General features: G+C 32.7%; 1 protein-coding gene across 1 annotated transcript in view; it reads left to right on the forward strand.

Moving 5' to 3' along the window:
* Positions 1-2,245: 2,245 nt before the first annotated feature.
* LOC142239256 (ras-related protein Rap-2b-like) overlaps positions 2,246-12,372 on the forward strand; it is a 28,430-nt gene continuing 18,303 nt past the window's right edge. Inside the window, exon 1 of the mRNA XM_075311036.1 lies at positions 2,246-2,789. The gene's annotated coding sequence lies outside the window, so the exon portion shown is untranslated. The remainder of the gene's footprint in view (positions 2,790-12,372) is intronic.

Consider the following 12,372-nt stretch of genomic DNA (forward strand, 5'->3'; position numbering starts at 1 on the left):
ATATCGTCTTAGAATTTCTCCCTGATCAAGAATATATATAAAGGGTGGTTAAATTGTAAGGGCCGATGTTGAATGCGAACCACACCTAAACGCCAAGTTTTCTCCGAATTTTATTTGACATTTCTCTATTTCAGTTTTTTCCGAATTTTATTTGACATTTCTCTATTTCAGACTTACTCAATTTGAACCATGGACGTCGTGAATGGGCAGAATGGTTCCAAGAAATGGCAACAGTGGATGATCAATTTTCGAAGAAAATCATTTTCAGTGATGAGGCACATTTTCACCTCAGTGGATTCGTCAATAAACAGAATTGCCGCGAATGAGAATCCAAGAGTGATTGTCGAAAAACCAATGCATCCACAAAGAGTGACTGTTTGGTGCGGTTTATGGGCTGACGGCATCATCGGACCGTATTTTTTCCAAAATGAGGCCGGTCTGGCAGTTACTGTGAATGGTGTTCGCTATCGTGAGATCATAACGAACTTTTTATGGCCCGAATTGGAAGATATGGATGTGGACGATATGTGGTTTCAGCAGGACGGTGCCACTCGCCACACAGCTAACGAACCAAATGCTCTTTTGCGCAACAAATTCAATGGCCGTGTTATCTCACGTAATGGCGATGTCAATTGGCCGCCAAGATCATGTGATTTGCACCGTTGGACTTTTTTCTTTGGGGTTATTTGAAAGATATGTGGTTTCAGCAGGACGGTGCCACTTGCCACACAGCTAACGAACCAATTGCTCTTTTGCGCAACAAATTCAATGGCCGTGTTATCTCATGTAATGGCGATGTCAATTGGCCGCCAAGATCATGTGATTTGCACCGTTGGACTTTTTTCTTTGGGGTTATTTGAAAGAAAAAGTATACGTCGATAAGCCAGCAACAATTCATGAGCTAAAGGATGAGATAATTCGGCAAATTAACGGCATAGAACCTCCATTATGCCTCAGCGTCATCGAAAATTTGGACCATCGGATGAAGGTGTGCCACCGAGGTCGCGGCGCTCATTTGGCCGATATTTTGTTCCATACATAATTGAGTAATATCAATATATCATAATAAAATAAAATTACAATAATTTCCTAAATAGTTTGTGTTTTATTCAAAATCAACATCGGCCCTTGAAATTTTAACCACCCTTTACTTTATATAGTCGGAAATCGATATTTCGATGTGTTACAAACGGAATGCCAAACTTATTATACCCCTGTCACCATTCTATGGTGGTGAGTATAATAAAGGATTATGGACCAAGTACTAGAAAATTTTCCAACTGACACCGGTATAGAAAAGTGCAAAATTGAGTACATGCGAGTATTTTATGTTTATTTATCTCTCTGAATTCTTTACTTTTTGTTTTGAATTTTTGTTGTTGTTTAATTAGAATTGAAGAAGGAATAAAGACAAAATAAAATTATTTTGAATTTCTTTTTTACTGCTTATTTTATTCGTTTAGAAATGAAAAAAATTAATTATGTACTCATTTCTGCACGCCACTGTATATAAACATTTGCTTCATAAAAGATTTTACTTTTTTCTGTGTGTCTTAACACAAGAGATTATTTTGGAAGCGTGTAAAACTCTTTATCATAATCCATCGCAATGATTTGATAGCACCAAATGGTTGAAGTTATCTTTTTAATAATCAATATATTATCATATGTGACGATTAAAGACAATCAGAGAGAGAGAGATAACGAAGAACATTTTTTGCACAGCAATATGTAACCATTTTCTTTGATATATGAAATCTACTTGTTTTTCATATCCTTGATTGGAAGTTTCATAAATGCACATAATCCTCATTCAATTATCATTCTCATCTTTAATCTTACTTTTCCCCAGAATATGCACACCGAATCCTTGCTTCTTGAACTGGTGGCATTTGCATACAAAAAAAAAGAATCCTTGAAACAAAAGAGCAAACAATGTCAATGTCAAGGGTTTGAGATTGCACACCGGCCTCTTGTTGGCCACACAATAACAAAACACCACAAGACAAAGCAACAGTTGCTACTCTATAGGCTCTCTCAGAGGAGAGAGTAATATCCACAAAACAAAGAGATTTATTTGGAATAAAAAGCAAAAAGGCGAGAGAGAGAAAGAGAGCTGATATGAGAGAAAATTTGGGAACAGTTTTATGCGTTTGTTAGCCTTGTTATGGAATTGTATAAATTGCAGAACTTTCACAGTTTGAGTTTCAAACGTGTTTTGACTTTCGTGAAATGTGTACGAAATTCTAAAGGAAAACCGCTATAACAGTATCGTGTGTAACGAACAATTAACGGTTATAATCTATCGTAAAAATTGTCTTTACCTTTTTAAGGCTATTGTACGCGAAACAAAAAGTTTTGTCCATCCCCCATTCACTCACCCCACTAATATTCTCGCCTATGAAAACAAGTTGGGCAGCATTGTTAAACAAAGGCTTGATTTCGTATCTCCACTTCCGTTTCCGTTGTGTTTATTGTGTACGTGCGTTAAGTAAAGGAAAATTGAAGTACTCTACAAGTTAAAATTCTCGTTCGTGATGCGTGACTATAAACAAAGAAGGTTCAGTGCCTTTATGTGATTGTGCGCTCGTGTGTGTGAGATTTGTGGTTTGTGGGAAACAGCTCTTAATGAATTTTCATGAATAAATCATTGTCGATTTTTATCAATTTTCTTAAAAGTGCCTGTCAATAAAGGCCGTTTATCAAATAATGTTTGTGACAAGTGTATGTGAACGAATGGCCTTTTAATTGAATCATTTTTTAAAAGGATTACATAGAATTGCACACAGGTAAGTGTTGGAAAAAAAATTAATTTCTTTTGTTCTTTCGATTATTCATATTTTTATGAAAAAAATAAAAATCAATTTTTGGATTAACCACGTAGGTACACTGAAAAAATATTTCCATGCGACCAATGATTTCGTGACCTTAAAATACGAATGCGTTTTTGGTTTATTATAGAAGACGCATTTCTCTGATATAAAAATTTTTCCTTGTCTAAAAATGATAAACATTTCAATAAAGTCGTTTTGTCCTTATAATTAAGTTTTCGACTTCAAAACTGAAATAAGATGTTATTTGACTAAAGTCACTTTATATTTAAATATTGTGAATTTTTTTTCTAAATTAATTAAATCAATTTAACTGAATTTCTTCTTCAGAGGAATTCAATCTGTAAGATTTTTGTAGTTAATTACCCAACAAAAAATGATGTTCTTTATTTTAACTACCCAGGAAGTTGTTTTAATTCAATTTTTTATATCTTGGTTTTTTCATACTTTTAATGGGTAATTTTAACTTATTTTATTTCAAATAGGTTAAAAACAGAGTAAGAATTCATAAAATGGAACAAATCATTTAAATTTTGTAAAAAAAAATGCTAAATCCAATCTGAAAAAATTGTGAATTTTTGAAAATATCTGAGGTCAAACGTTTTGACAAGCGTTATAATCCAATAAAAATTGTAAAAATTTATTTGACAAAATATCACAGAATTTTTTAATTTACACGCAAAACATTGAATTAGGATCTCACCTAAAGAAGTGATGGAAATTCAGTGCAACGGCTGTTGAAATGGAGGACTTCCGTCCTATGACAAGTCCATGTTAAATTCATCACTTCTCCGTCAATTTTGCACCACTTCCAGATCGAAAAAGAACATTTTCATTACTTTTTTGGCGAGACTGTTTTTGCTGGGTAGTTAAATTAAATTTATAGGCTTTTTGCATATTGACGCCAAAGCAAAAAATCGTTTAGAAATAGGGAATGTTTTTCAAGACGATTTTTACTTCAATCATACACATAAAAAAATTTTATGAAAATTTTTCCAACTAAAAGTTTAATTGAGTTTAAAAAAAATATTCACTTAAAAGTTGAATTGATTCAACAGCTTTTTTAAATGAAACAAAAATCAATCACGAAAATTAATAGTATCAATTAATTTTTTAATTGGATCAATTAATATTTTATGTGACCTTAAAAATTTTTAATTGATACTATCATTTCTGTGATTGAAGACATTTCAATTGAAAAAATAATTGGATCAATTAATTTCGTGATTGAATCAGAAAAAATATTTTGTTCGTAATATAATTTCTACTTGAAGTCGACTTTGAATGTTGAAATTGAAGTTTACGCTAACACGTTTTTAGAGGATATTTGTTTCAAAGAATCAAGTGTGCAAAACTTAAATTTAAGAGTGAATTGCACTTTTATAGTATCCATACTTGAACTCTCCGCTTCTTTGTGGGTCGGAATCAATACCAAAATCGTTCAGATTGAGATATAGTTCCCATATATGTGTACCGCCCGATTTATCTAAATTTGGCTAAAAAACCCTTATTTATCAATCGATAGTACTCAAAGTTGGCCAAATGTAATCTTCTATAGCACTAACTGTATGTGCAAAATTTCATCGAAATCGGTTCACATTGAGATATAGCTCCCATATATATGTATAGCCCGATTTTCCCAAAATTTGCCATAGAAACCTTATTTATTAACCGATCTTATTCAAATTTGGCTAGATCCAGTCCTCTATAGTACTAACGGTATGTGCAAAATTTCATCGAAATCGGTTCAGATTGAGATATAGCTCCCATACATGTATCGCCCGATTTTGAAAAATTTGCCCCTAATAACCTTATGTTTGACCATAGAGGCCTCATTTCTTAATTGATCTTACTCAAATTTTGCACAAGGTAACCTTTTGTGGTATTAATCAAACCCGCTAAATATTATGCAAATTGGTTCAGATTTACATATAGCTTCCATATGCATCGAAAATCGATGCATCGCTCAATTTTCCCAAATTTGGCCATAATACTTTATTTATTAACTAATGTTACTCAAATGTCAAATTTTGATGTACTTATACGTACTTGTAGCTCTTACATAAGAATATTGCTCGATTTTTACAAATTTGGATTTAGTACCCACACTAATTGAGCTATTTTCTTTTTTTTAATAATGGGCTCAATATTAGTGGTATACTAACTCCGTAGGTGCAATATCAACTACAGCCAGTGTTGCTAGAAGTAGGGGAAATTCCCTATCTGTAGGTTTTTTCTAATATTTAGCGTATTGTAGGGACGTAGGGCCACAATGTAGGGACATTTTCACTCAACACAATTTGTAATCATTTTTACATTTTAGTGGCTCTAGAGGAGGAAATTAGAAGCCGTCAAGGCTTGATCTTTAACAATGTGTGGTAACAACAGTTACCACTCGTGCCAAAAAAATCTAACAAAATCTGAAGATTACCACAAATCTACCAAACAAATATTTCTATAGAAATTTGTTTATAGAAACTTTTTCCAAAATTTTATTTCTATAGAGAATTAACAAAAAAATACTATTTTTGTTAGAATTCTACCAACTGTGGCAACCGTGGTGGTGATACAAATTTATTTTCTAGGTTATATACGTTGCATTTTCATGTTTTATGATAATAAAGTACCCAGCAAAAAAATTTGGAAGTTCTTCCAAAGGCACAACTTTAAAAGCACTTCCAGGAGATGCACTCCCAATGATGTTCTTTATTTTAACTACACAGGAAGTTGTTTTAATTCAATTTTTTATAACATGTTTTTTCATATTTTTGATGGGTAATTTTAACTTTTTTTCTTTCAAAACGGTTAAAAACAGTTTAAGAATTCATAAAATGGTACAAATCATTTAAATTTTGTCAAAAAAATGCTAAATCCAATCTGAAAAAATTGTGCATATTTGAAAATATTTGACTTCAAACGTTTCCGACAAACGTTAGAATCCATTAAAAATTATAAAAAACTATAAAAATTATGTATTTGACAGAATATCACAGAATTTTCTAATTTACATCCAAAACATTGAATTCGGATCACACCTTAAGAAGTGATGCAAATTCAGTGCAACGGCTGTTGAAATGGAGGACTTCCGTCCTATGACAAGCCCATGTTAAATTCATCACTTCTGCGTAAATTTTGCACCACTTCCGGATCCAAAAAGAACATTTTCATTACTTTTTTGGCGACGCTTTTTTTGCTGGGGTACTTAGAACCGAAAAATATTGTAGGGAAAATTGTTTGGGAATGTATGGGAAAGTAGGGAACTTCTTTTGTCCTTGTAGGGTAAACCGAACATTTTCCCTGGCAACACTGACCATGACCTATAGTCAGATTGAGACAAAGCACCCATAAACATGTACCCCTTAATTTTCTTATATATGCAACTGCGGTTTATCTCCCAGACCTATATCAATGTTGCCCCACAAATGCTTATGATTACACGGAAAAAAATATTGACCTAATATGGAAGATTATTCAACTTAAAATTTAATTTAAAAATGTACTCAATGCTAAGGACAAAATTCTTTAAAACAATGACATTTTAATTAAAAGAAAGTTTAGAATCCTTGCTCAAAATTTTTTTCATTAAATTTAGGACACAAATCTTGAAATTTTGCATCTCCCTGCTGAAGTTGTATATTTTTGAAGTAAGGCAAATTTTCCTTAAAGTAAAGAAAAACATTTTTAATTTAAAGAAATCGTCTTTAACTCAACTGACATATTGCATTTTTAATAAAAACGCTTCAAAGCCAAGGATTTAAAGCCAGGAAGGTCCGTAAAAAATGTTTTTATTTTAAAGAAGCCGCATCTTTGGCTCGGAATCAATACCAAAATCCTTAAGGGAAGGTCAAAATCTTTGGATCCGAGTAAACTTTTTTTTTGAGTGTACTAATTCAGTAAGGGTGGTTTAGGGTATGATATATTCGGCCCCGCCCGACTTTCTACATAACTTACTTGTTCACTGTGTAATAACGTCAACCGTTAAAAGTTTAGATGCTTTCTTCGCAAGAGAAATTTTGAAACTCCACACTGAAAATACTCGTTTACTAAACGCGAATATCGGGCTAAGTCATCAGTACAACGTATAACTCACTTCTTTTCACTATTCGAGCTCGGTTTTTAACCGATTAACCAGTGTCTGCTTTACTACTCACTATCCTTTATATGATGCAGGCGGATATGCTAACCATTGCACCATGGTAACTAAGTCACATTCCTCTTACAATAATTCTTGTTCTTTAAAAGTCAATTGGTTGACTGCATCTGTTATAAATCCCATATTAGTAATTTACGCTCGCAATAATATAGATATACCAGAGTAAGCATAGTCACGTTCTATTCAGCTATCCTGCCTGTACTAGGTTGGTGGAAGTTTTCGAAAGCTTGAATTTATTTCTTCGAAATTTTAGCTGGTAGTAATTACTGCTGCTATTATTAAAATTCTCTTTAGAAAACTTATTATGACCCCAAGAACTTTAAGTCGCTCGAGAAAATGACAGCTTTGTTCCATCCAACATAGCAACAATAATAACGGAAGTTCTCTGCTTTATTAAAATATCATTAATGTCATTATTATGTTCATAAGAATTTATTCTTTTTTAAACGACCTCCATAGATGGAGAATACTTCAAGTACAAATGGCCAACTTTGAATTCAACTTTTGCCGTTGCTCATAATGACCACTATCGCAACTTTCTTTATTAATAATTTTAATATTTATCTTTCTGTTGTAAAGACTTTTATGAATAACAAAAAAGGAAATGCAAAAAAGATCAAAACAAAACGGATTTTTTCCTTTTTCAATTTATTTGCTCACTGGACCCCCAGGTGGACATTTCATAAAATTTATTAGCGTTTGCCATGGTATTACGTATCCAAGGTTACTTAACTTCCAAGGTCTTGCAAATATTTTGGTTAATTGTTATTGATATCGCCAGAAATCCACAAAAGAGCCAATATAAATGTTTTGTATTGTTTGGTAGGAAAATCTCAAGTGTACTCTATCCGAATCCTTACGATCTTTTATACATACGAGGGTAGCTTTTTATATTTGGGGAAAAACAATGCAAATATATATATCTGAATCGATTTGAACAAAATCTCTAGAGTTAAAAATTTTATAGGCTAATGTCCAGGGGAGGAAATATTTAAATCTAAAGCCTTTGTATATTATGTATGGGGCTTTGTCTAAATTTGAGCCAATTTATCACACATATCACAAATTTTACTTATTCTCTCTGAGCCAATTGTCAAGTAAATCGGAGAGAAATTTCGACCTGAGTCTATAGGTTGGCACAATTTATATAAATCTGAACCAATTTTGACCACATTTTGCATGAGTAGTAAGAATGTTAATTTTTGACAAAAATTTCTATACAAAAAAAAAATGGACAAAATTTTCTATAGAAATAAAATTTTGACAAACCTTCCTACAGAAATAAAATTTTACAAAAATTTTCTATAGAAATAAAATTTTATATAAACCGATTCCCCGATTTGGCTTGCGGACACTCTAAGAGAAGCAAATTTCATCCGATCTGGCTGAAATTTGGTACGTGGTGTAAGTATATGGTCTCTAACAACGATTTGGCTTGCGGAGCCTCTAAGAGAAGCCAATTTCATCCGATCAGGCTAAAATTTCGTACATGCTGTTAGTATATGGTCTCTAACAACCATGCAAAAATTGGTCCACGTCGGTCCATAATCAGATATAGCCCCTATATAAACCGATTCCCAGATTTGGCTTGCGGAGCCTCAAAGAGAAGCAAATTTCATCCGATCCCGCTGAAATTTGGTACATGGTGTTAGTATATAGTCTCTAACAACAATGCAAAAAGTGGTACACATCGGTCCATAATTATATATAGCCCCCATATAAACCCATCCCCCGATTTGGCTTGCGGAGCCTCTAAGAGAAGCAAATTTCATCCGATCCGGCTGAAATTTGGTACATGGTGTAAATATATGGTCTCTAATGACCACATCGGTCCATAATTATATATAGCCCACATATATGAACCGATCACCAGATTTGACCTCCGGAGCCTCTTGGAAGACCAAAATTCATCTGATTCAATTAAAATTTGGTACGTGGTGTTAATATATGGCCTCAAACACCCATGCACAAATTGGTCGAAATCGGCCCATAACTATATATAGCCCCCATATAAACCGATCCCCAGATTTGACCCCGGGTGCCTTTCTGAGAAGCAAAATTCATCCGATCTGGTTGAAATTTGGTACGTGGTGGTGGTATATGATATTTAACAACCATGCAGAAAGTGGTCCATATCAGTCCATAATCATATATAGCCCCCATATAAACCGATCTCATGATTTGGTTTTGAAGCCTCTTGGAGGAGCAAATTTCATCCGAGTCAGGTGAAATTTGGTACATTGTGTATGGACGTATATGGACGTTAACAACCTTGTCTAACTAGGTCCATATCGGTCTAAAGTTATATATAGCCCTCAGGTAAATCGATCCCCAATCACACAAAAATTGGTCCATATATAGCCCCCATATAAGCGAACCCCATATTTCAATTCTGACTCTCTACGTACCGTGCAAAAGTCCATGCGGATTTTTAATTATTTGTAGACTTACCTATACATACCTTTTTGTCTAATATATATTACGTTTGGACTAACTCACAATTTAGAAAACGATGTTAAGAAGTTTTAAGATACCACAACCCAAGTAATTCGATTGTGGATGACACACTGAAAAAAAAAGCATACTCGGTTCCAAAGATTTTGTCTTTACTTTAAAAAATTTGGTATTGATTCCGAGCCAAAGAAGAGGAGAATACAAGTAAGGATACTTTTAAGACACAATTCTCTTTTAAATTTAGGGTTTGTGTACTTGCTTCTAGGAAGCAAATTTTAATTTTTCGCTTTCTCAGCTTTTTTTCTTCATATGCTATCAAAGTCTTTTAAAAACGAGTTAACGGCAACTTTATTTTCCAAATTAGGACTCGACTTCCAGTAGAAATTATGCTATGTTTGAAGTAAAAAACTTCTTTAAAATAAAGTTTTGAAAAACATGTCCTATATTTGAACGATTTTTTGCTTTGTAGTCAAGATGCAAAAACACAACAAATTTAAAGACAATTTCATTAAATTTAAAGAATTTTTCTGAATTATTAAAGTCAAGTTGACCTTAGCCTATAAATATTTTTCTTTCATTTTAAGATACCCATTTTTAAGTCAAATCACTTAATTATATGGACAATACGACTTCATTGAAAAGTTTATCGACTTTTGGACAAGGAAAATAACTTTCTTTTGGAGAAATGCGTCTTCAATGCTAAGCAAAATTTGTATTCGTATTTTAAAGACATGAAATCTTTGACCTCACGACAATATTTTTTCAGTGCAGTCTTTCGTAGAAGTTTCTACGCAATCCATGTCGGAGGGTACATAAGATTCGGCCTGGCCGAACTTACGGCCGTATATACTTGTTTTTTTTTTGTATTGATATATTTTACTTTTAAGTATCTGTTATAATCTCGACATTAAACTGACATTTATCCAATTATTCATTTTATGTATGGAACAAAACATCCTTTTCGGATACTAGCTAAAAATAGTTAACATCTAAAAATTTTTTAAAATATTCAAAAATATTTTTTTAGGAAAAATTATTTAGGAAAAAGAGAATGAAAATTCTATGAATGAGATCTGTATTTTAATATTAAATTTATAGAGTGTCGGTTCAAAGCTCTATAACTCCTTAAAAACTGTCTTTGGTTTAAAGAAACTTTTTGGGCTTAAAATCTTTGTATCCAAGTAAACCTTTTTTAAGTGTATGAGGGTTAACTTTTTAGTCTTATTTATTATATGACCAAATTTCCCACATAACTGCTTGTCCTTAAACTAACTAGAATCTGAACGAAAACGCTTTCTTCTACTTTAAATACAAAAATTCTACGCAATATTTTATGGCTTCTTTTAAAACATATGCATACACAATATTTTGCTTCGAAAAAGTCTGGAAAGTTTGTATGTTATAAGTTAAATATTTCGAGGGAGAAAAAAAATTTTGAAATAAATGCAACTTATTCTTAGAAAAGCGTAGGACATGAAATATAACCAATGTTTGTTTATTTTTTTAATTTGATTTATGTTACACACAAACAGGTAATTTTCCCCCACCGATGTTTTAAACAAATAACCATCGATTACCATTGCTTATTGCTGTAAGGAATTTTGTTTTGAAGAAAAGTATAGACCTTTTGTGATAATCGTTGACGTTTTCAATATGATGTGAGAACAATTAAATATATCTTACCTATGTAAACAATAAGGAATGTACACTGAAAAAAACCATACTCGGTTCCAACGGTTTTGTCTTTACACGTATGACTTTGGTATAGATTCCGAGCTAATGATTTCAAGTAAAGATACATTTGAGACATAATCTTCTAGTAGTTTTGAGTGTTGCGTACTTGATTGTAGGAAATAAATTTTAATGTGCTATCATGCTGTTTGTGAATAGATTGCATTAATTTTGAAGATTTTTCTTAAATTATTAAAGCCAAGTTGACCTTAGTCAAACAAAATCGAAATCAAAATCGAATTATTTGACTATTGGGCAAGGAAAAAACCAGAGGAAAACGTCTTCTATGCTAAGCCAAATTCAAAGGACATAAAAAAAATTTAAGGACATAAAATCTTTGACTCTTCTACGCAATATGAAAACCATTATATAAAACCTTTCATATTACAGTTTTATTGAAAATTTTGCTGAAATACAATTATCAGAAAGATCTATTACAATTTTTTTTCTTTATGTTGCGATTCGGATTCTCAAAACAGATTCCTAAGAGTTTGTCCCAGACTGGTAGACTGAGGACCTGTCTATGGGATGATCCTACTAAATTGACACTGGACTTGTCCTTTGGAATAAGTCCAAGTCATGCCCGAAAGAATAAATTTATTCCGTCAATGACCAACCCATTTTTTAAAATGACCGGTCCCTTCCATACGTTTAGAACTGGGACTGGTCCATACACACCAGGTACTAGTTCCGTAGCGGTCCTGTGGGATCGTGTAGGTCTTATTGTCATCAACTCCATTATTGCTATAACCACCAACGCATACAGTCAAGTAATTATATTTATAGGCCAGGTTTTTGCGCATACACAAGCAGATTTAAAGAAACTTAATTAAAAACAAAACAAGTATATACGGCCGTAAGTTCGGCCAGGCCGAAGCTTATGTACCCTCCATCATGGATTGCGTAGGAACTTCTTCTAAACACTGCCATCCACAATCGAATTACTTAAGTTGCGGTAACGCTTGCCGATGGCAAGGTATCTTAAAACCTCTTAACACCATCTTCTAAATTGTATGTAAGTCCATACGTGGTATATATTAAATCAAAAAAGATCGATCCAATACGTATATAATTCAGTTTGACAAAGTAGACATAAAATTTTGACAAAAATTTCTACAGAAATAAAATTTTAACAAAATTTTCTATAGAAATAAACTTTTGACAAAATTTTCTATAGAAATAAAATCTTGGTAGATTATTTGT

The sequence above is a fragment of the Haematobia irritans genome, chromosome 5, assembly GCF_050003625.1.
Source record: "Haematobia irritans isolate KBUSLIRL chromosome 5, ASM5000362v1, whole genome shotgun sequence".
NCBI lineage: Eukaryota > Metazoa > Arthropoda > Insecta > Diptera > Muscidae > Haematobia > Haematobia irritans.